At 40.4% G+C, this 24468-nt stretch overlaps 2 protein-coding genes across 3 annotated transcripts in view; one reads left to right on the forward strand and one right to left on the reverse strand.

Moving 5' to 3' along the window:
• Positions 1–23072, reverse strand: part of LOC134283901 (D-2-hydroxyglutarate dehydrogenase, mitochondrial-like) — a 35350-nt gene extending 12278 nt beyond the window's left edge. Inside the window, exon 1 of the mRNA XM_029880403.2 lies at positions 20483–23072. The gene's annotated coding sequence lies outside the window, so the exon portion shown is untranslated. The remainder of the gene's footprint in view (positions 1–20482) is intronic.
• LOC109424065 (polyhomeotic-proximal chromatin protein-like) overlaps positions 1–24468 on the forward strand; it is a 186810-nt gene that overhangs the window by 95166 nt on the left and 67176 nt on the right. The gene's annotated exons all lie outside the window — the stretch shown is intronic.

Consider the following 24468-nt stretch of genomic DNA (forward strand, 5'->3'; position numbering starts at 1 on the left):
TGGTGCGTGTCAGCAGAGACCATACAAAAGCTACAGATTTTCATCAACCGATGTCTGCGGTTTATAATTTAGGCCTGGTGGCCTCACAGCTGGATTTCGAGTACTGAGCTCCATCGACGCTGTCATTGGAAACCGATATCAATAGAAATTCAAGAACGTAAATGGAGGAAGTCGACCACACACCACGAAAGAACGGAGACGAAATCTGCAAGCAAGCGCTGGATTGGAATCCGGCAGGACATCGCAGAAGAGACAGACCCAGGGGCCCGTGGCGACAAAGCCTCAACAAGGAAATCAAAGAAAGCGAACCTGACCTGGGTCCAGGTCAAGGCTGAAGCCAGCAGCAGCCCAGGATGGAGATCATTTACGTTGGCCCTATGTACCCCCAGAGGTGCTCAGGACACCAGAGTGAGTGAGTGATTCCTGCAGAAGTTCCTTCTGTGATTTCTGCAGGGATCTTTAAAAGGTACCTCCAAAAATTCACCATGGAGATTACTCAAGCATGCGTGCTGAGTTTCCACCAAGATTACTTCATATGATTCCTACAGGAATTTAATCTTTCGAAGTAATCAAAAAAATTCTTGACAAACTCACCCAGGGTTTTTTGCCAAATTCCTCTAGTGATATTTCTCTGAATTTCTCTTCGTATTCTGGTAATCCTCGTCAAATTTCTTTGAGAATTCCTGTTGAAAGTGGTCCTGAAATGGTACTGTGGTTTTTCCAGGCTTTCGTGGTGGGAATCCTACAAGAAGAGTTGCTGCAATTCTTCAAGTAATTCCTGCTAGAAATACTTCAGGAGGATCCCCAAGAGCAAAAACTGCAGAAATACCATCTAGAAGTGCTTGAGAATTCTCAGCAAGAATACTTGGAGAAATCCTGGTAGAAGTTCATGAATGAATCCGTGCAGGAATTTGTAAGGTTATTCCGAGAGAAATTATTGGATAAATCCTTGGGAGAATCCCTAAAAGGATGACTGAAGCAATTTGCGGAGGAATCCTAGGAGAAACCCATAGAGAAATTCCAGAAATTTCTAAGGAGCCTCATCAGACATTTCTAGAGGAATTCCAAGAGGATTTCTCAAAAGATTTTGGAAGCCTGCTGGGGTGTGTCTAAAAATTCTTATTTCTTGTTGTATTCCAGTCATTACTACTGAGATTCCTTCAGGAACTCCTACTGATTTTTTTTCGAATTCTTGAGAAATTTCATGCATTTTCAGCATCTCCAATTATTACTGTTGAGAATCTTCCAGGAATTCCTGGATGATTTCCTACTGGTGGGAAACTCAGATAAAATCCTGGAGGATTCCAGTCTGAAATTTATAGAAGAATCCCAGCAGCAGTCCAGTAGTAATCCCAGCAGTAATTCCCAAAATAATCTGAAGAGGATTCCTAATAGGAGTACTTAGTTTCTAAAGAAATCCATAATGGTATCGCTGGAGGAATCCCAGCAAAAATTTCTAGTGAAAATGCCAGAAGAGTTTTTGGAAGTATCCTTGCAAAAATTGCAGGAGCAATCTGAAGAATAAATTATAGAGGAATCATTGGAACTACAGGCGGAATTTATGAAGGAATTTCGAGAGTAATTTCTGAAAGTATCTATAGAGAAATCACTGAAAGAACTATTGCAGGATTTTTTTTTGAAAAATTCGTGGAGGAAGTCATGAAAAATACTTGGAGTAATCACTTGACAAATCACAGGAAGAATTCCTGGAGGAACTTCATGTGGACTCCCAGGAAGAATCCTGGATGGCATCAGCAATCCCAGTAGCAATTCCAAGAGGAATCCAACAGGCATTCCGGAGACAATCCAAGAGAAATTTATGAAAACATTATCTTGGAATTCTTCAACAAATGCCTGATGGGATTATTTTAAATATTCTTGTTGGGATTGCTTCAAAGGTGTCTGCAATAGTTCCTTTACACATCCTTACAAGGATTCCTCCAGAGATTTATCTAAGGGGTCCTATAGAAAATCCACTTGCTATGTCTCCAGAGATTTCTTCAAGAATTCCTTTAGGACTATGTCTTAGAATAGCAACAGATATTACTAATAGGACTTCTCCAGAAATCACTGCTAAAGTTTCTTAAGCATTTTCAGCTGAAGGAACTCCAGGATGATCTGCAGCGAGAGATACCTGCGTAATTCCAGCAAAAGTTCCTGATGGTTTCTGACAGAAATTTATAAATAAATCCCAGCAATGTTCCTGAAGTAATAACAGTAAGAATTTCTAAAAGAATGTCAAGGTGATTTCCAATAGGAATTACTGAGAACATTCTAAGAACATTTTTGTAGTAATCCTCGTAGAAATCCTTGAAGGAATCACAGCAGTAAATTTCGAAGGAATCTCAGCTGTAAATACTAGCGTTGGCATGCTTCTCACTCTCCTAAATAAGCACAAGACAGAGACAGATGGAAGAGGGGGATTAGCCCTCTTCTTCATCCCGCTTTTCTTAGTATTTATCGAAAAGAATTAATCAAAAAAGAAAAGGCTGCCTGCGCTAGTGGTTGTTATTGCCAGGGAATTTCTTTCAATAAATTCTGGAGGAGACCTACAGTGTATGTATCAAATAATTGTCCGTACAGCATTTTTTTGGTCAAAATAATTTTTCATTCAAATGATCATTACTTTTTTATACGTCAATGAAATACGCTGAAATATTGATCAATCATAAAACACATATTAAAGCTCCATTGGTAAAATTTAGAGCGAGATCGAATAAGTTTTCTGAAAGTTATAGAACTTTCAGTAAAGCTTATATGTAAGATTTTTGAAAACATTTTTAAACCATTATATCTCAATATGTACAAGTTGAAATGCAGGCTCTGTTCCACCTGGAGCGTTATTCCAATGATAAAAAAGCAGTAAGAGTGTATTTCATAACAAAGAACAACTTTGTAGAACACACGAAAATTACCAAAATCCCCAGAAAAAGATATAACGAAAAAACTATTTTGAGGGGTCGTTCACAAAAAACGACACATATCTCTTATAATTAAGCAAATAAGGTAATAGTTTGTTCGGCAAACTTTCCAACAATACATTTTTCTACAACTTTGCAGTAGACTCCAACACTCTATCTTCATTTTTGAAAAAAAGTGAATTTCTGTTGCACTTTAGGTGGATTAATCACAAAAGTGAAAATCCCAAAATAAAGAGTTCAGTATGTAGAACAAAATCTTCTAAGACACCATACCGCTAAAGTCAATACATAGAGCTGCAAAAAATGGGTTATGGTTGTGTACCCCAGTATACAGTATGTGGCAGGTTCCTCCGGAGATTATGTCCGGTGGCCACATCCGGTAGTTCCTAAACGGTCAAAAGCTGTGTGGAAGCAATGTTTGCTTGCAGAGGTATAAGTTTTAGTGAAAATAGAGTGAGTTTAATAGCGAATCATAATGGAAAACACTCTGTGTACCGAAAAACAGTCCTTTTTATACAAATCTGACCCAGTGACCCACCGGAATAACTCCGGCCTTAGGGACCATTCCGACGTTCTCCATCCACTTTTACAAACAAGACATATGTATGAGTGCACTGTCAAAAAATTATTTAAATCCGTTGTGTATTCGCTCAACGGCGACATTTTTAGTTCATATGCGCTGACTCAGGCCGATACGGGTTAAGTTTTTGAATTATCTTCCAACCCATTAGTAACAGTGGGCCTGGCCATTTTAATAGGGGGATTCACTTAACAGCGGAAACTGATTAAACTGATTAAACGTCGCGATCACCAAGGCAATCTTTGATTATTTCATTCGCAAAATCATGAAACATTTCAAATAAGCAGAAAATCATGGCTTACGCAGCAATTTAATCTGTTTAGTGAGTACCCCTAATATTTGTGTAACATCTTCTCTGATATGCTGCAAATATTAATGCTGACAAGAAAATATCGGAAGAAATTTTGGTATTTCCTGTACTGACTATGCAAGCACTAGAATAGAATAGAATTGGGTGAATGGTGAATGGCACTTTTACAATAAAAAATGGTGGTTGTTATGTATCTTAACCATAAAATTTTGAGCAAATTTTTATAGATTTTTCCTCGAAAAAAAAAATAGAATGTATTTAGAGCATTTTCCAAAAAATATATCCTAATGTTTTTTTATTGTTCTTAAATATACAAATAAAACTAATTGAATGACGTCAAATGAATCGTTGATAGAATAAAAATACAATAATATTTGTTGACCCCTTACTGATGTAATTCATTTGCTTAACAGTCTTAAGTTTTTTGTCTTTTTGTTGTAAAATTTCCTTGACCCTAAGAATGGCTATACTAATCGGTTCACGTTACGTTAACAATAAAATTACAAATTACAATATCACGCTGTTCATAATACCTAAGGTAACACAGAGCCATCGAAAAACGCATATATTTATTGGTACAAAGTGGTTTTCTAAATAACCCTGGAATTTTAAATGCAGTTTTGTTATAGTTACAAATGTCCAAAGTAGCCCCAATCTGGTTTTATATGAGATGAGATGAGATTCTTTAGATGAAACTGAGGTTACCCTAATTAAAAAATATAAATGTGACAAGAAAAAGGAAGAGCCCTTTTTCTAAAATAATATATAATCATAAAATGTTCATACTAGATAAAGGAAAACATCAATCAAAGGACCAATAAGTGTGTGGATTTTGGACCTAGGAGTTGCTTGGAAATTACTAATGAAATCCCTTTAATATTTTTTTAAAAAATACTGCAAAAAAGTAATGCGCATAAAACTTGTAAATGTAATATTTTAAAGTTTGTTCTTCGGAAATTATTGCAGAAACTTTTTTTAGTTCGTCTAAAGATACCTCCATTAATTCCTATAGAATGCCAATATTTGATTCAGAACTCAGGAATCCCCATAGAAATTTATTGAAAGATTTATTCATGATTTTCTTTGAGTGCAATTTCTGTACGAATTGCTGTGGACTTTTTTTTTTAATAATTCTATCCAGGGAATTCTTTGGAAATTCTTCTAGGGAACCCTTAAATAATTTCTCTAGTATTCTTTATGTAATTTCATAAAATACTTCTGTAAAAATCTGAAAGAATTTCTAGAGATATCGCCGAAGGAATCCCAAGAGATAATTCTGAAAGAATCGCAAGAGAAATTCCAAAAAGAAGCCTTACAGAGATTTCTTTTGTTACCCCTGGCAAAATTTTCATGGGATTCCTGGAGGAACCTTAGAAAAAAAAACTTCTTCTTCTTCTTTATGGCTCTACGTCCCCACTGGGACTTGGCCTGCCTCGCTTAAACTTAGTGTTCTTTTGAGCACTTCCACAGTTATTAATTGAAGGGCTTTCTTTGCCTGCCATTGCATGAATTTGTATATTGTGAGGCAAGTACAATGATACTCTATGCCCAGGGAGTCGAGAAAATTTTCCCGACTGGAACGGAAATCAAACCCGCCATCTCCGGATTGGCGATCCAGATGAATTTCTGAAAAAATCCATGGAAAATGTATTAGGATATTTCTGAGGAGATTCCTGAAGCGGTTTTAGAAGCAATCCGTGAAGGAATTTCTAATGCAAGCCTTAAAAGAATTTTTGGAGATATTTAAAAAAAATCCTTGGAGGTATATCTGAAAGAATCCCAGGAAAATTCCTCTAGGAATTCTAGAAGAAGCTTCTGAAAATTTTTCTGGAGGAATACCTTGTAACACACTTGATGAAATTCCTATGAGAATTTATAATATATATTTAGAAAAAATCCTGTAGAAATTGCAACAATTGCCGGAGAAATTCGAGAACTTTTTTTAAGTAATCCCTGGAGAAATATCTGTAAAAACACCTACACTCCTGCAAAGATTTCAAGGAATGCTCATAAGACTTTTCCGAAGGAATTTATGCAGAATTATCTAGGAATAATTTCCGATGAAATTTCATAATTTATTATCGAATCCGAGTAAAAATGCCTAAAGGTATACTTGGGTTAAAACCTGGTGGAATTTCTGTGGAAATACTTGGAGGAACACCTGAAGCAACTTCTGAAGGAATCTTTGAATGAATTTCCGCAGAAATCTGTAGACAAATACCTACTGGAATCACCGAAAAAACATGAATAAACTTCTGAAGGAATTCCTGGAGACATTTCTGCGGTTATTTTCAATAGAATCCATGGAGAAATTCCTGAAGAAATTTGTGGAGGAGTTGGTGAAAAAATATCTGTACGCATTACTGAATGAATCCTTAAAAGATTTTTTTTAATAAATCGCTGCAGGAATTTCTGAAACCTCTAGAGATACAACTGAAGACATCCCAGGAGAAAATTTTGAAAAAACCTCTGGGGTATTTTCTATAGAAAACTCCCTATAAGTGTTCTAAATATACTAGGAAAAATCCCTATAAGTAATCTCTTTCCGAGTTTTTGATAGATTCCATGTAAGAAAAAACTCATAAAAAACTTAACAAATTATTGGAGATATGATTAAAAGAAACCTTGAAGAAATTTATTGAAGAATCGCTGACAGAATTCATGAAGGAGGTACTCTTAAAAAAATCTTGGGTTACTTTATACAAGAATTCATGGAGTTATTTCTGAAGGAAGAACGTCCATACTTTACTTTACGCTTTGGGGAGGGAGATGGTTCAGCAAAGTATGACAACCCCATACAAAAACTTTAGAGGTATCATACAAAAAGTGTACCGTTAACCGGGGTCAAATTGATCATACACGGAACCAGAAATCAACCCAAATATAGGTTCTTTTCACTCATATCGGCTCTTCCGTGCGAGAACCCAAATTTGGCTATACCGCGTTAAAGCTCTGAGTGGGTAGTTTCCGTTTAATGCCGGCAGAAAATTGCAACCCATCGCAAAGTTCTTTCTACCTAGCGTTAACTTTCGAAGTACCCTAGTGGGTTGAAATAAACCCACTTTTGGGTAAACGACAAAGAACTCAAATTTGGCTTCTCGCACGGACATTTTCGGCTAGGTAGCTGCTTCTCGCTTTGTTTTTGACAACAATGCGAGCGGGAGAGCGAGAAAACAACCCACTGCTGGGTAAAAAGTTCAAGCGGTATACTTATTTTTGCGTTCTTTTAACGTATTTTTTAGGTAATCTGTTTTTTCCGTGTAGGAGCTGCAATGCGACGGCTTTAAACGTCAAACTCGTATTGACACCTACCGTATGCGTGATAATATTTGCACCATCGTTAAATAACGTTCCAGTTTTACTTGTGATTACAATGTATTGGTTTTATGTGCACGCATTTAAACTATAACTCATATCATAGTAGGCCGTGAATAAAAAGTGTCGATTTTCTTAGTTTAACACTTGTATGATGACTAAGTGGCAACCTAGCTTTTTTTTTAGTTTTTATTCTTGTGTATTTTAACTTAGATGCTAATTCTACACTCAACACGCGCAAATGTCAAAAAGTGTCCGTGGTAGTGTCAAAGTCAAGATTAACAATTTTTGAGTTTATTTTTTTATTTTGACATTGCCTTACACCATTAGTTAATATAACTATTGATCCTGGAATTTGGTACGGATCGATAGTTTTTCGGAAATCGAAAAAAACGGAGGTTGCGTTCGGGCAAATTCAAGACTTTCTTATATGGCGCTACTCGTAGCTCCTGGATGCCATTAGTAATAATGTAAGTTTTTTTTTTCCATAGTCGAAGGATCATAAAGGCCACCGTAATTTTCCTTTTCGCTATGCCGTGCCGTTAAGTCGCTGATTTCGCATTTCTTTGCCATTTTTCTCATTGAGCGCATATAATTCACCCAAATCTTCTTTTTGGTGGCAGCGATAGCCTTCTTAATCCATGTTAACCTTGTACGACCAGTGTACACCTTCGGGAATAGTTGCTCTTGCTTTTTTTCGGTCAAAGACCGTTTTACAGTTCTTCTGAACACTCCTGAAATGTCTTTTTTAACATTTGCGCGTGGACAAGACCCGACTACCGCTACCACCCCTTCATGGTGCAAATTTTAAACTTAACCCACCATCAGTCGCTTGCGTGTACTGAGTACACGCGTCTCAGAAAAATGCAAAAAAATAATCGAAATTCGCACCAAATTGAACCGGGTGTTGGTCCTATTCCAAGATCCGCTCTTCTTCTTGTTAGTAAGGCAGAAAAAAGACGAAAAAATGCACGGAAAGTACTCGAAAAATACGTAATTCTAACCTCACATTTTGAATGTGTACTCAGTACACCGGCGCGGCGCGACCGCTGGTGTAACTTTTTTTTGAACCAGACCGTTATACGAGCGGTCGCGTCGTGTACTCAGTACACGACATACGCTTTCAATTATGGTTTATATGCTTTACTAGATACAATGTTGGTGTCTTCGGCAAAAATGTCGAACTGGATAATGGGCGTCTGATAGTGGACATGTGGAACCGGTCAACACGATCTGGTCCTGTCCCGGGTGTCGGAATGGCCCTCGCGGGAACCTGTTTCGTGGACATTTCAATTATGACACAAAAACTAGGCATGCGACGGCTCTATCTTCATGATTTTTCATGTACATCATCTTGGTAACCGTGGAAAGTACCAGTGCCCTTCCTTGGCCAACTCGTGGCAACCGGAATGTGCCCTAGAGGAACCTGTTTCGAGGACATTTTGACCATGACACCAAAACTAGGCATGCGACGGCTCTATCTTCATGATTTTCCATATCAATCATCTGAGTAACCATGAAAATGACTAGTGACCTCCCTGGCCAACCCGTGGCCACCGTAATGTGCCCTGGAGGAACCTGTTTCGAGGACATTTTGACCATGACGCCAGAACTAGGCATGCGACGACTTTATCTTCATGATTTTTCATATCCATCATCTTAGTAATAATGAAAATGATCAGTGACCTTCCTGGCCAACCCGTGGCCACAGGAATGTACCCTGGAGGAACCTGTTTCGATGACATTTTGACCATGACGCCAAAACTAGGCATGCGACGGCTCTATCTTCATGATTTTCCATATCCATCATTTTAGTAACCATGAAAATGACCAGTGACCTTCCTGGCCAACCCATGGCTACCGGAATGTACCCTGGAGGAACCTGTTTCGAGGACATTTTGACCATGACACCAAAACTAGGCATGCGACGGCTCTATCTTCATGATTTTCCATATTCATCATCTTAGTAACCATGAAAATGACTAGTGACCTCCCTGGCCAACCCGTGGCCACCGGAATATGCCCTGGAGGAACCTGTTTCGGCTTTAACGCCAAAACTAGGCATGCAACGTCTTTATCTTCATGATTTTCCATATTCATCATCTTAGTAACCATGAAAATGACCAGTGACCTTCCTGGCCAACCCGTGGCTACCGGAATATACCCTGGAGGAACCTGTTACGAGGACATTTTGACCATGACGCCAGAACTAGGCATGCGACGACTTGATCTTCATGATTTTTCATATCCATCATCTTTGTAATAATGAAAATGATTAGTGATTTCCCTGGCCAACCCGTGGCCACAGGAATGTGCCCTGGATTAACCTGTTTCGATGACATTTTGACCATGACGACAAAACGAGGTATGCGACAGCTCTATTTTCATGATGTTCCATATCCATCATCTTTGTAACCATAAAAACTGTGAGTGTCCTCTCTGGTTAACCCGTGGCTATAAGCCATGCAAGGGCTCTACCTCCATGATCTTCATTTTTTTTCTTTTTTGTGTAACGTCCGTACTGGGGCGAAGCCTGATTCTCAGCTTAGTGTTCTATGAGCACTTCCAAAGTCATTAACTGAGAGCTTCCTCTGCATATAATCATTTTGCATGTGTATATTCTGTGGCAGGCACAAAGATACTCTATAACGAAGGAAGTCAAGAAAAAATCCTTTACGAAAAGTTCCTCTACCGACCGCGAATCGAACCTGTCACCATCAGCATGCTTATACTGAATAATCACGTGTTCACAACTGTGGCTATAGTGGTTTTCTATCTTCATGATATTTCATGTTCATCATCTTTGTAATCGTAAACAGCGCCAGTCACCTCTCTGGTTAACTTCTGGCCACTGGAATTTGCCCTGAAGAAACCTGTTCCGAACACATTTTGCCCATGTTGCCAAAACAAGGCATGCTATGGCTCTTCATGTTTTTTTTTCGTATTTTTTCATCTTCGTTACCAAAGTAGGACCAGTGACCTTTCTGTTACACTAGTGGCCACTGGGGGTAACGGTTACCAAGACAATGAATATAAAAATTAGCAAGATAGAGCCGTCCTCTAAGACATGTTCCGGTGACCACGAGTTTATGCTAGGTATCGCTCAAGTAATTTCTGTTCAGTGCATTATTTTTTATTTACCGGTACGGTCAAGAAATTCAACACAGAGAGCTCTATTTGATTTGACGTTTCTTCTCAGTTCCGTACTGGAGTCAAGAAAAATCAAAACCTTCCTCATTTCTTGAGCAATTCCTTACCTGAACTTTCCACAAATCCAGATAGGCAAAAAAACTTGCGAACTGCATACTTCCCATAATTCAAGGACGCTGCACAGTGGTTCCACCATAGGTCTAAAATTTTGATCACAATCAACTGTGATATCATTGTGGTAACATAAAGTTTATTGATTTTTTTTAAATTTCAGTCGTTTGCATTCATCACTCTACCATTCAGCATGTATTTAGTTGATTGTGTTCGATTCTTATATGATTGAAAATAATGTGAATGTAAAATTTAGATGCTATGCTTTATCATCTTAATTGAATAAGTGCGACTGGCTTATGATTCTTCAACTAAATCTAAAAAACTGAAAATTTTAAACAAGCCGGAAAAATGGTTCCCCTTACGATCTCTTCGGACGTTCTTTTGTAAAGCTTCCCTATAATATAAAACAATAATTTACTGACGACTTCAGCTGCGACCGTTTGCGACTAGATTGGTTACTTAAGAGTCGTACCTTTAATGCACTGAAAACTGACAGCTTTTACCCTCTCTATACATAACACTTCACTATTCTTAAGCAGCTGTGAGTACCGTGGATCGCTCAAACTAATATTAGTATACAGTCATACCTCGATATAACGTAACAACAAAAATTATATTATTCACCCAATAATGATTTTAGCCTTTCTTACATGTTTTTTGATCGTTGTATTTTATATACCTATCTTCAAAAGTCAATTTTATAGCATACCTTTTTAAATCCAACTATTTAAACCAATATCGCATAAAACAAGATTCTTTTCCATTTTTACATCTCGAACCGCTCAAGCGTCAAATATTATCTGTTCATGTGATTATAAGTAAAACCCCTAGCAGGTTGCGTTGGAGTATACATCATTTCATTTACAGCAGTGGAAAATGCAAAATTTCCAAAAAATACATCAAATTAACATCATATGTAATCATATGTATGACCGCCCTCATATAGAGTAGGAACTGTGAGCGCTGGTCTTTTTCACGGTTACTAAATCGCCAATTATTGCATACCTTAAAAACTCGTTAATTGTTGCACACTCCATGCTTTTCCGTTGGATGTGCAACAATTGGCGAGTTTTTAAGGTATGTAACAATTGGCGATTTACCCAAGATATATAATATCAAAAAGATAGAGCCATTGCATGCCTAGTTTTGGCGCCTTGGTCAAAATTGTTCTCAAAACAGGTTCCTTCAAGCCAAAGTCCGGTGACCACGGGTTGGCCAGGAAGGTCACTGAACAAGTGACGGTAACTAAGACAATGGATATGAAAAATTACGTAGTCGCATGCCTAGTTTTGGCGTCATGGTCAAAATGCCTTCGAAACAGATTCCCCCAGGGTACATTCCGGTGGCCACGGGTTGGCCAGGGAGGTCACTGGTCATTTTCATGGTTACTAAAATGATGGATATGGAAAATCATGAAGATAGAGCCGTCGCATGCCTAGTTTTGGCGTCAAAGCCGAAACAGGTTCCTCCAGGGCACATTCCGGTGGCCACGGGTTGGCCAGGGAGGTCACTGGTCCTTTTCATGGTTACTAAGATGATTGATATGTAAAATCATGAAGATAGAGCGGTCGAATGCCTAGTTTTGGTGTCATGGTCAAAATGTCCTCGAAACAGGTTCCTCCAGGGCACATTCCGGTGGCCACGGGTTGGCCAGGGAGGTCACTAGTCATTTTTATGGTTACTAAGATGATTGATATGGAAAATCATGAAGATAGAGCCGTCGCATGCCTAGTTTTGGTGTCATGGTCAAAATGTCCTCGAAACAGGTTCCTCCAGGGTACATTCCGGTGACCACGAGTTGGCCAAGGAAGGGCACTGGTACTTTCCACGGTTACTTAGATGATGTACATGAAAAATCATGAAGACAGAGCCGTCGCATGCCTAGTTTTGGTGCCATAACTGGAATGTCCACGAAACAGGTTCCCGCGAGGACCATTCCGACACCCGGGACAGGACCAGATTGTGTTGACCGGTTCTACATGTCCACTATCAGACGCCCATTATCCACTTCGACATTTTTGCCGAAGACACCAACATTGTATCTAGTAAAGCATATAAACCATAATTGAAAGCGTATGCCGTGTACTGAGTACACGACGCGACCGCTCGTGTCAAGGGGAATGACATATCCTTTTCTAACCGGAATATCCGCATTTATCCGTTTCTAACCGTCGCTAACCGTTGCTAAGCGAGCTGCTAAGTGAGCAGAAGTTAGACGCGGTTAGCGACGGTTAGAAACGGATAAATGCGGATATTCCGGTTAGAAAAGGATATGTCATTCCCCTTGGCTCGTGTAACTTTTTTTGATGCGACTGATGGTGGGTTAAGAAATCGGATTTTTTACCCGCAACCTACTGTGATATGATTTAGATAGAGCTTTCGTGCATGCAATAAAAACCAAGACATTGTGTGTGCAGGTGATATGGGTACCTTATTTGTACGATGGTGCAAACATTATCACGCATACGGTATTTTGACATTGACAGTGCTTTTTAGTCGGGTTTTGCCCCAACCAGCGAACATCCAACCATCGTGACAGCCCATCCAGCGAGCCTCCAACGAACGAATCGGCACTGTACTGACACTTCGCAACACTACTGGTCACACTAGTTATTTGCTGATTTCTTTTTCTACTAAAGGCGATACAATTACATTTTTTGACATTTAAGTAACTGAAGCAAACTTTTGTAACACCATGTGTAAACTAACGTATAAACTAGTGTCTTCATTACTTTTGATTTCCATGAAAATCTTCATATCATTAGTATTTTTGAATGCTTGAATATACGGGAATTAGGAAGCATCGTTTGCTCTGATTCGCTGCTGTTATCAATTTTCTGGTATAGAGAGCGCGTCGCGTCGTCTGCCAGGTTGTTGATGGGATTCTGACTGAAATATCCCTGTGATTTTTTGAGGATTCTTAAGAAATTCTTTCAGATTTTTTTCCAAATGTACTTTTTTTGATACATCCAAAATTATTTCAATCCTCAAAAATTAAGTTCACAGAATTTTTCCCACGAGCATTTCCTAAATTTAAGGAGAAACTTCAGAGAATACAAATATGGCTGCCACAATGGCCGACTTTAACCCCTACTCACGTTTTCAAGAGCACCGATTTTGAAAATTAATAAACAAATGTGATCGATTAGGAAAAGCTGCCTGTTTTTGCAAGTGAGCAAAGCCAAGATAAACAAGTGCGGCTTGGTTCGAAGCTTCGTTCGTCATATTTGTGCCTCTATAGCTTGAATGTTAAACTGCAGTGAGATTTCTTGATGTTTCACCTTAACAAAGTTTTATTTTTTCCTGGAGGTTTGCCAGAGTTTTTTCTGGCTTTTTCTAGTTCCATCCACAGGGTTTTTACGGATTTGTTCTTTCCGAGATTTGTCCTTTGTTCTTTCGAGATTTCTATGAGTTGTTCCTGGGCTTTCTACCAGAGTTCCTCCCGTGACTTCTTCCACAGTTTTTTCCGATATACGTCCAGCGTTTTCCGCTTGATTTGGACCATTTGAAAATGGTCGATTTTTGCGTGACGTAATTTATGGACGTTCCCAAAATTCTCAAGGAAGTATCCCGTCAAAGTTTCTTGGAAAAATACTGATGGCATCCGGAAGAACCACCCAGGGGAAATTCTAAAAGCTACATTTATTTTTTTTATTCATACCTACCATGTAATAAATTATGTTAAACCTAACTATGTGTAGAATTAAAAGTAGTATAGTTCGCGACGTTTAATCATTTCCCAGATTTTTCGAGGTAGTATACACCCAGCGATACAGTGTTGTTTTATTCTAGTGTTAATTCCTCTATTATGATAAAATAGAACACTTTCAAACTGGGTCAACAAGGCTGATTTTTGAAACTACACTCGTTTCCCGATTTGCATGGACTTTTTTGCACAGTCGTGTTTAAAAAAAAAAAACCATACACATTGTATTTAGTCAAAGTTTTATTTTTTGATAATTTGTCGAGTTCTCGAATTTTGAAAGATTTTTTTAGACGATAGAATCGGGCCCTTTCGATCTCTTTTAGCGACCAAAATAACTGTGCAAAATTTGGATCCGTTGGTTGCATCTCCACATTTGCATCACAATTGAAATTTGTATGGGATTTTGTATGGTAAAATTTTCTTATTAGGCTGTTAAAAAAAACGATGTTCGAAAAGTCAGGGTGCTCAACCCTAGAGTAAAATAAAAGATAATTACAGGTAATCTTCGATATAACGTACCCTCGATATAGCGAATTCGATATAACGTACATTTTGTTTCGATATAACGTACAACATTGAAAATCTTTATTTTTCCCAGGAATAACCCTTAGATAAACTACGAAATCACTCGAATCAATGTTTTGTTGCAGCATTAGCCTTGTTACCCAGAATTATCCCAATTTGACGAAAAAGTTAGTGAACGTTCGAAGCACAAAAAACGGAATGATTTTTTCGTGAAAACTCAAGTTTTTCATTATTGGCTTTGTGAATTTCACCGAAACCATAAATTTGGGATTAATTTCACGTCGAATACATCAATACTAGCATAAAAAAATATTAATTTTTTCTCTGCTTCGATATAACCACAGAGAACAGACATTTAAGCTCGAACAAAAATACGTCGAAATCGTGTGTAAAGGATTTAAGTGTACCTCAACGCCACCAACGGGACTGCCCCACATATAAAGTCGATTTGACCCCACGATGGCAGTGTTCATCGTTAAAATACACTAGCCCTCAAAGCGACACGAGCGCCAACGGCCAAAAACGGCGAGCACTGGAAACAAATTTGACAACACAACAATGTAAGTGATAGGACGCTAGCGCCGCGCAACGGGAGCATAACCACATACTCTGATATGACCGTTACAAAGCTTTACACAAGGCAGAAAGCGAAGATAGACGTCTGTTCTCTGTGATATAACGTACACTTCGATATAACGTACAAAGAGAAAACTTTTTTGTACGTTATATCGAAGAGTACCTGTATATTTAAAACATTTTTTCTTGAGGATCAAGTGTCGATTCTTCAACTTCAGCATAATCAACGTGTGCAACCCACGTTTTGGAAACACTAATAATGACAAGGTTTCCACAGACCAATAGACGTAACACTTAGAACAAATTCCTTAAAAATTCATCGCTCAGTTATACTAGCACCAACTGGTGACGATATTGCGCGAAGCACTGAGCTTTGCAATATCGTCAACAGCAGGCGCTAGTGTGAAACGTCAAACGCGTACAAAAACGATGCGCACGCCTCTGGTTGTGAAAGTAACAACTGCGGAGATTTAAAATGATCGTTAAAGTCGTGGGCGATGAAAATTTTGTCAGTGTTACGTCTGTTTGTCTGTGAGGATTCTTTCTACGCGCAACTCAAACGCGAGTACGACCGCTGCCCTTCTGCCCAAGCCACGACGTCAACATCATCATAGGTGACCTAAACGCTCGGGTAGGCCAAGGAGGAAGAATTCAGACCGACGAAAGTTCAGCGCTCACCAGCTGACAAACGAAAAAGGCCCACGACTAAATTGATTTCGCACCTCCAAAAATATGGCCATACGCACTACGCAGTACCTTTTCCAACACAGCCTCCCTTATCGCTACATCTGGAGATCACCACAGCAGACGGAATCGCAAATCGACCACGTTCTGATTGACGGATGGCACTTCTCCGACATTATCGACGTCAGGACCTATCGTGGCGCTAATATCGACTCTGATCACTACCTGGTGATGGTTAAACTACGCCCAAAACTCTCCGTTATTAACAATGTAAGGTACACCGGGGCAAGTTGAAACAGGTGGGGCAAGATGAAACACGAAGTTTTGAAATAGATTTCAATTCAATTTGGAAATTTTTCTTTCGTCAAAAGATTGTTTTAATCAAAAACTATGTGTTATTGCATTCAAGCTGTTTACACTCATTGGTTAACATCATGTTAACCCGCTGTTTCATCTTGCCCCACCCGTTTCAACTTGCCCCGGTGTACCTTACAGTACCGGCGGCCGCCCCGGTAAAATCTAGAGCGACTGAAGCAACCGGATGTCGCCTCAGCATACGCGCAGAATCTCGAGGCCGCGTTGCCAGACGAGGGCGAGCTCGATGAGGCCCCTCTAGAGGACTGCTGGAGTACAGTGAAAGCAGCCATCAACGACGCAGCCGAGAGCACCATCGGGTACGTGGCATTCACCAGCTCAAAACCAACAAAGCAGCTGGTAAGGATGGTATCGCAGCTGAACTCTTCAAGATGGGCCCAGAAAAGTTGGCCACCTGTCTGCATCGGCTCATAGTCAGGATCTGGGAAACCGAACAGCTACCGGAGGAGTGGAAGGAAGGGGTAATCTGCCCCATTCACAAGAAAGGCGACCATTTGGAATGTGAGAACTTCAGGGCGATCACTATTTTGAATGCTGCCTACAAAGTGCTATCCCAGATCATCTTCCGTCGCCTGTCACCTAAAACAAATGAGTTCGTGGGAAGTTATCAAGCCGGCTTCATCGACGGCCGGTCGACAACGGACCAGATCTTTACCGTACGGCAAATCCTCCAGAAATGCCGTGAATACCAGGTCCCAACGCATCACCTGTTCATCGACTTCAAAGCGGCATACGACAGTATCGACCGCGCAGAGCTATGGAGAATCATGGACGAAAACGGCTTTCCTGGGAAGCTGACTAGACTGATTAAAGCAACGATGGACGGTGTGCAAAACTGCGTAAGGGTTTCGGGTGAACTATCCAGATCATTCGTATCTCGCCGGGGACTGCGACAAGGTGACGGACTCTCATGTCTACTCTTCAACATCGCTCTGGAAGGTGTGATGCGACGAGCCGGGCTCAACAGCCGGGGAACGATTTTCACAAAATCCGGTCAATTTGTGTGCTTTGCGGACGACATGGACATTATCGCTAGAACATTTGGAACGGTGGCAGAACTGTACACCCGCCTGAAACGCGAAGCAGCAAAGGTCGGACTGGTGGTGAATGCCTCAAAAACAAAGTACATGCTGGTAGGCGGAACCGAAAACGACCGGATCCGTCTGGGTAGTAATGTTACGATAGACGGGGATACTTTCGAGGTGGTGGAGGAATTCGTCTACCTCGGATCCTTACTGACGGCTGACAACAACGTGAGCCGTGAAATTCGGAGGCGCATCATCAGCGGAAGTCGGGCCTACTACGGGCTCCAGAAGAAACTGCGGTCGAAAAAGATTCACCCACGCACCAAATGCACCATGTACAAAACGCTAATAAGACCGGTGATCCTCTACGGGCACGAGACATGGACCATGCTCGAGGAGGACCTACAAGCACTCGGAGTTTTCGAGCGACGCGTGCTAAGAACGATCTTCGGCGGTGTGCAGGAGAACGGCGTGTGGCGGAGAAGGATGAACCACGAGCTCGCTGCACTTTACGGCGAACCCAGCATCCAGAAGGTGGCCAAAGCCGGAAGGATACGATGGGCAGGGCATGTTGCAAGAATGCCGGACAACAACCCTGCAAAGCTGGTGTTTGCAACTGATCCGGTTGGCACAAGAAGGCGTGGAGCGCAGAGAGCACGATGGGCGGACCAGGTGGAGCGTGACTTGGCGAGCATCGGGCGCGACCGAGGATGGAGAGCGGCAGCCACGAACCGTGTATTATGGAGAAATATTGTTGATTCAGTTTTATCTTGAATTTGATGTAATACTAAATAAATGAATGAATATGCTTATGGATGTATTATTTCGAATTGTGAATGCGGTTCACGGGTGCATAAGTGGCATACAATGTGATGATTAAAATGTATCACGACTTGTAACATGATCCGATAACGGGTCATCACGCGACAAAGCGTGCATCCGATGCTTTGATTGTTCTGTGATACGAGCACGGTGTGAGGCGTCGGCATCATGCTACTGCAAGAACAAGGCTATCTTGGATTGTTCGTATCCTGTACCATTTATCGCTTGAAGTGATTTTCTTCCATCCTTGCAACGCAGTGTTTCGTGAAACATTCCCACCAGGTGGTGGTAATGTGAACTGGACGATGGATTTTCACGAAACTTGCTCTAGCTGTTACGTCTGGATGAACCACGCACCCGCTGCACTTTCGTGAAACATTCCCACCAGGTGGTGGTAATGTGAACTGGACGATGGATTTTCACGAAACTTGCTCTAGCTGTTACGTCTGGATGAACCACGCACCCGCTGCACTTTACGGCGAATCCAGCATCCAGAAGGTGGCCAAAGCCGGAAGGATATGGTGGGCAGGGCATGTTGCAAGAATGCCGCACAATATCCCTGCAAGGTTGGTGTTCGCGACAGTCCCGGTTGGCACAAAAAGACATGGAACGTAGAGAGCACGATGGACGGACCAGGTGGAGCACGACTTGGCGAGCATTGGGCGTGAGTCACGCCACGTGACCGAGGATAGAGCGCGGCTGAGCCACGAACTGTGTACTATGGGGAAATATTAGTCCTGTTCAACGACGCAGGTTGAACTTGCTCGAAGTTGCTGCATCCCGCTCTTACCCGTTTGATGACAAATGGGTAAGAGCGGGATGCAGCCACTTCGAGCAAGTTCAACCTACGTCGTTGAACAGGACTAATATATCGCCCTATTGTGGACAATATTTTTCCAATAATAATGGCTGACTAGTAGACATCAAACATACTTCCGTTTCCATATTCCAGTAGAGGCTGCCATTATAATCCTATTGCAGTTAGTGAACAATGTTCAACAAAAACGGCAACGCAGCACGCTGCTAAAATTATTTCAAGACGCATTCTTGTTTGAATGCATTGGTACGCACGCACACGCCATGAGCGCTCGTCGGTCGGTCGGTCGTTTCTCGCCTTCATTTTCAATGCGCAATCGCAATTTCGTATTCCACTCGTTTTTAACTCGACAACCATTCGTCGCCAACTCGCGCATATCAATTTCCTTTGTTTGCTTTACGATTGTGCCGTTCCATACGGCGATGGTGTGAAAGGGGCAAACAAGAAGCCTCAGTGGTAGAGGTGTAATCAGTTTCAATGGTTGTTATCGGTGGGAAACGTTCGGTATTCGAAGCGGTTGAATATACATAACCCTACATCCCCACCACCGGCCGAACGGAGAAATACAACGAAGCAAACAACGCAGAAGCAGTCGAACCAAGGAGGCTACGGAAGCCACGCCCCGGACGCCTCCGGTTCGGAACCCGTTCCCCTTCCAAGCGCGCAATCCGATCCGGTTTTCGCACGAGCGAAACAAGGAAAGCAACAGGGCAACCGAGTGAAGAGGGCAGCCCGTCGTCGTTGGCAGGGGTTCAGCTCGAGAGTGGGAGGTATAGAAACGGCCACGCATCTGCGGGAAAAACATGTCCAACAGTGGCAACGTTTCCGTGGCTACAATCTAGTAACCCGTCGGTTCCCGGTACGGCAGCGACTGTGTGCGCGCAGTGTGGTTGGCTTCATTGTGTGCTTTCTTTTGAACAGGTTCGTTCGTTCGTTCGTTTGTTCGTCCATCGCCTAGCATTGTGCGGGTTTGACGGATGAGGAGGAAGTGATCGGTGAGGGGTAAGGGACTGTGAAGTCGAAACGGAGGGAAGCGACACAGAAAACGGTGCTTCGTGTCGACAGCGCGTGTGTGGCATGCTGTAAATGTCAAAATTATTGTTTGCTAGTGTGATGTGGATAAATGAGAAAACTGTAATGAATTTAAGAATTTGACCATATTCAGTGACTATTATTAGTGAGTAGTGTCGTGCATTGATTTTCTGGAAAACTATTGAAGGTAAGCTACATTTTGATTCAATTATCTTCAACCAAACGTAAATTTCCAAGCGTGCAGTGATATTTTCCCTAAAATTTATTCTAATTCTGGTTCGCGAGTGCTAGTGTTTGTGCAATCTGCATTGTGTTGATATGTGTGATTGCGTGAAGTTACAATTACAACAAACAGGCGATAACACACTAATACCAACATGTCCTGCATTGACTGTCATAAACCGAATGTTTTGGTTGATTTGAGCAAGACGATCCAAATAGCAGTAATTTATTGTTATTACTTTGCCATTTGATGGCCTTGTTTATCACCTCGAACTGCAAATGTTGGGTGTTATTCTGAAAACAATTACCTCACATTCGTTGTCTGCCCTCGATTGGATTCTTATTTTCAATGGGTGCAAGCACAACTTTTTCTTCAAAAATTGTTTCACAAACCACAAACAACTTCAAGTTGTTGAACAATGTTTCAACAAAGCAGACTGTCGTCTCAGTCTTATTATTCTGACTGAATTTTGATCACTTCAAAATAGCGGTGATAGGTCGCACCATACACGCTAAATTTCATTTGACTTTAAATCAAGTTGCATACAAAGGTTTCATCGTTCTCATAGAACGAATATTGTCTTGAATAAAGGTTTACGTTGATTTGGTTTGAAATATTTTTTGATTAATTCATGTTCAGTTTAAACAAAATTGAAATGTTTAAATTCTTAGCAGTGTTTACTTTTCATCATAAAATAAATTTGTATTTGTGCTATCTTCTCACAGTATTTCTTGCAGTGTTCGTTCGTATCCGAACGTCAGCGTGATTCTACCACTACGTATACACAGTTTGATTACAGTAGGGGCTCATAAATGGTTACGCCTGACGATTTTTTTGATGTTTTGTTTTGATTTCCTTTGATGAGGCAGTAAACGTCTGGGAAGATAAAGCCAAGGCAATTAATAATTAGCTATAGATTGTTGTTGGCTACGAACTGATCGATAGGGCGTAAGACCTGCTTTCACAATTTTCCGTGTTTTTTTTTCAGACGAACTTTTTGCTCACTTTCGAAAGTCTGAAAAGTTTTTAGTACGATTCCATTCACATGATTAAAACTGAAATTATACGATAACCGCTTGAAAATTCGATAACTTTTTACAGTAAAATCAAATTGTTTAGGACGCCAACGCCTGTAATGTCTGTCTATACTGCCGCTAATCATCTTTTTTCTAGAGTTGAAATTTCTAACAATTTTCATGCTAAATGTTGTGGAGAAATTTGCCCAAAGATTTTTTTGTGGAATTTCTTCCAGGATTCAGGACATCAGATTGTGTCGCGGAATTGCTTAGATTTTCTTAGATTTTCTCGTGTTTCTTTTTCTCTCGTTTGTTGGAAATTGTTGGAAAGCTATTCCAGAAAACCACTAAGTGAAATTCATGAACAACCTTTCTATACATTTTGAAAAGATCTCCGAGAAAATCCCGTGAGAAACGCTTGAAGCCGAGCGGTGGCACCTCTCCAGGAGGTCCTTCTGGGATCCATCCGGGATACCTCCAACAGATCCTTCACGGTTTCTCCACAAATTTGTTTCAGGACTTTACTGGAGTTTCTTTGGGATTCCTAGGGAGTGCTTCATGAGATTTTTGCAGGGGTTTATTTCTTATGAGATTCTTAAAAAATTACGTCTAGAATTCCCCCAAGAGCTCTTGCTAGGATTCCTCGAGGAAGTTCTTTCAGGATTCTTCCAGAGATCCTTTCTGGGATTTCTTAAGTAATACATTTTAAGATTACTTCAGGAGCACAATCTGCTCCTAGATTACATCAAAATTCCTTCCGAAACTTCTCTATAAATAAATTTTGAGATTCCTTCAGGAATTCTTTCTAGGATTACCCCTTCATTTTTCTCCATTTGTTAGTTGTTTTTCCACAACTTTATTCAAGGATCCCTCCAGGATTTCCTTTTGTGATTCCTCAGGAAGCTCAATCTGAGTTTTTTTTTGGGGTTCCTTTAGAAATTTCCACTGGGATCCCTTCTGAGATTCTTAAAAGGTTCCATCTGGGATTTCTCCAGAAACTCCTTCCAAGATTCCTTCTGGAACTTCATGAGATTTCTTCCGGGATTTCTCAATGAAATCCGGGAATCATCCAGGAATCCCATCCGAGGTTCTTCCAACAGTTTCTTTTGGAATTCCTTTAGAAGTTTTGTTGGACTTCCAGAAAGTGTTCCTGGAAATTCCAGCAATTTCACCCGGAATTCCTCTATTTAGGAATTCTTTCGGGAATTTCCTCAAGAACTAATCCAAAGATTCCTTCAGAATCTCTTTCTAAAAATCCGTCAGGGATTGCTTCCAGAAATTCCATGGATTTTTTCAGGTATTCTTTCTGAGATCTTTCCAGGAATCCTACAAGAATTTTGGCGAGAACTTCTTTCAGTATCTTCTCCGGGATCCCTCCAGGAACTCCTTCCGGAATTCTGTCGGGGACTGCTTCTGCTTTTTGATTTCCTTTCGGGATTCCTCCAGGATATACTTCCAGGATTTTTTCGGGAACTCCTTTTGAGGTTCCTTCGGGAAATTCTTCTGGACTTCTGTCCGGAATTTCTTCCGGAACTCTTACGTGGATTCCTCGAAGAACTTTTCCTGTGATTTCTTTCGGAAGTCTTTCCTAGAAGAAATAATACTGGAGAAATCTCGGAAATAATTTCTGCCACAGTGTCGCCATTAAGTCATAAAGCAGCACACTTTCCCACGCATGCGTACCCCACATTTTGAATTAAATCAAACTACCCATGAAAAGTTGGCGAAGTCCGAAAGCTGACAAAACCTTTCTAGGTCCGAATCGTAAACAACAAGGCCACGAAACGTCAAAGACTTAGAAGTGGTGAAGTATTGTGGATTGGATATAGCACTATTTTGGATGAAGGAAAAAATACTTATAATGCTTTTCCGTTCGCGTTAAACATTACGTCGGAACACTAGCGTGCGCAGGGTTCTTGCTTAGGGGGGGCACTATAATAATGGTGCAATATATGTATGATCATGGTGCAAAATAGAATAATGGTGTTACACGCAATATGAATTCACAAGTAGGGGTTTCAACATGGTGTGGTGCCAACATCACCAAGTACTTCATATTGGGATTCTAGAGAAGGCTTCGGATGGTAATGATTTCAAGGCAATACGAAACTTAAACATGAAGTCATTATCTCGACTCTTATAAAATTTTATAAACGTATCAAATACAATGGAGAATATCTGGAAAATTATCAATTATAGGAAAAAAAATATTGTCGTTGTGAAAGAATTTTGATCCTAGATTGTCTAGGATGATGCTGGGAGAATGTCAGAACTCCTAGATAGAACATTTTGATCGGAATCCTTATTGCAATTTACAGAGATTCCTTCAGGATTTCTCCAAAGATTCGTGCATGAGTTCCTCCAGGAATTCCCTCAAAAAATCTTCCAATAATTCCTTCAGAAATTCCTCCAGAAAGTCTCATATATTTCTCCAGAAATTCCTCAAATAATTCCTCCGGGAATTCCTCCAGTAAATACTCCAGGAATTCCGCCTGAAATTTCTTCTAGGAAAAATCCACTAGAAATGTCTGCCCCCAATATTTCCTCCAGTGATTCCTCTAGGAGTTGCCCCACTAAAACCCCCAGAAAATCCTAAAGGATTTTTTGAAGAATATCTTCCTGGAATTCCTTGAGAAATTCCTCCAGGAGTTCCTTCAGAAAATTATCCAGGAAATTCTCAACGAATTTCTTCAGGAATTCCTTCATGAATTCATCCATGAATCATTTCAAAAAATCCTTCTAAAATTCCTCAACAAATTCCTCTAGAAATTTCTCAAAAAATAACGCCAGAAATTCCTACAGGAATTCCTAGAAAAAATCCTCCAAGAACTCCTCATGAAATTCCTCCAGGGATTTCTCCAGAAAATCCTCTAGGAATTTCAGCCAGAATTTCTTCAAAGAATCCTAAAAGAATGTCTCCCGGAACTCTTCCAAAAATTTCGCGAGGAATCTCTACAGGAAATCCTCCACAGATCCCTCCAGTAGTTTCTCCAGGATTTTTCCAGGATTTTTTTCAGGAATTCTTTCAGGTATTCAATAATAAATTTCTTCTGAAATTCCTCCAGATATTCCTTTAGAAATTCCTCGAGGGGTTCCTTCAGACATTTCTTTAGAAATTCGTCCAATATGCAACCAGTGATTTCTTTCAGGAATCCCTCCACGGATTCTTGCAGAAAATCCTAAAGGAATTTCTTCCAAAACTCTTCTAGGAATACCTCCAAGCAACCCTATAGGAATTTCTTTAGGATTTTTTCCAAAAATTTCTTAAGGAATTTCT

Source organism: Aedes albopictus, chromosome 3 (genome assembly GCF_035046485.1).
Source record: "Aedes albopictus strain Foshan chromosome 3, AalbF5, whole genome shotgun sequence".
Lineage (NCBI taxonomy): Eukaryota > Metazoa > Arthropoda > Insecta > Diptera > Culicidae > Aedes > Aedes albopictus.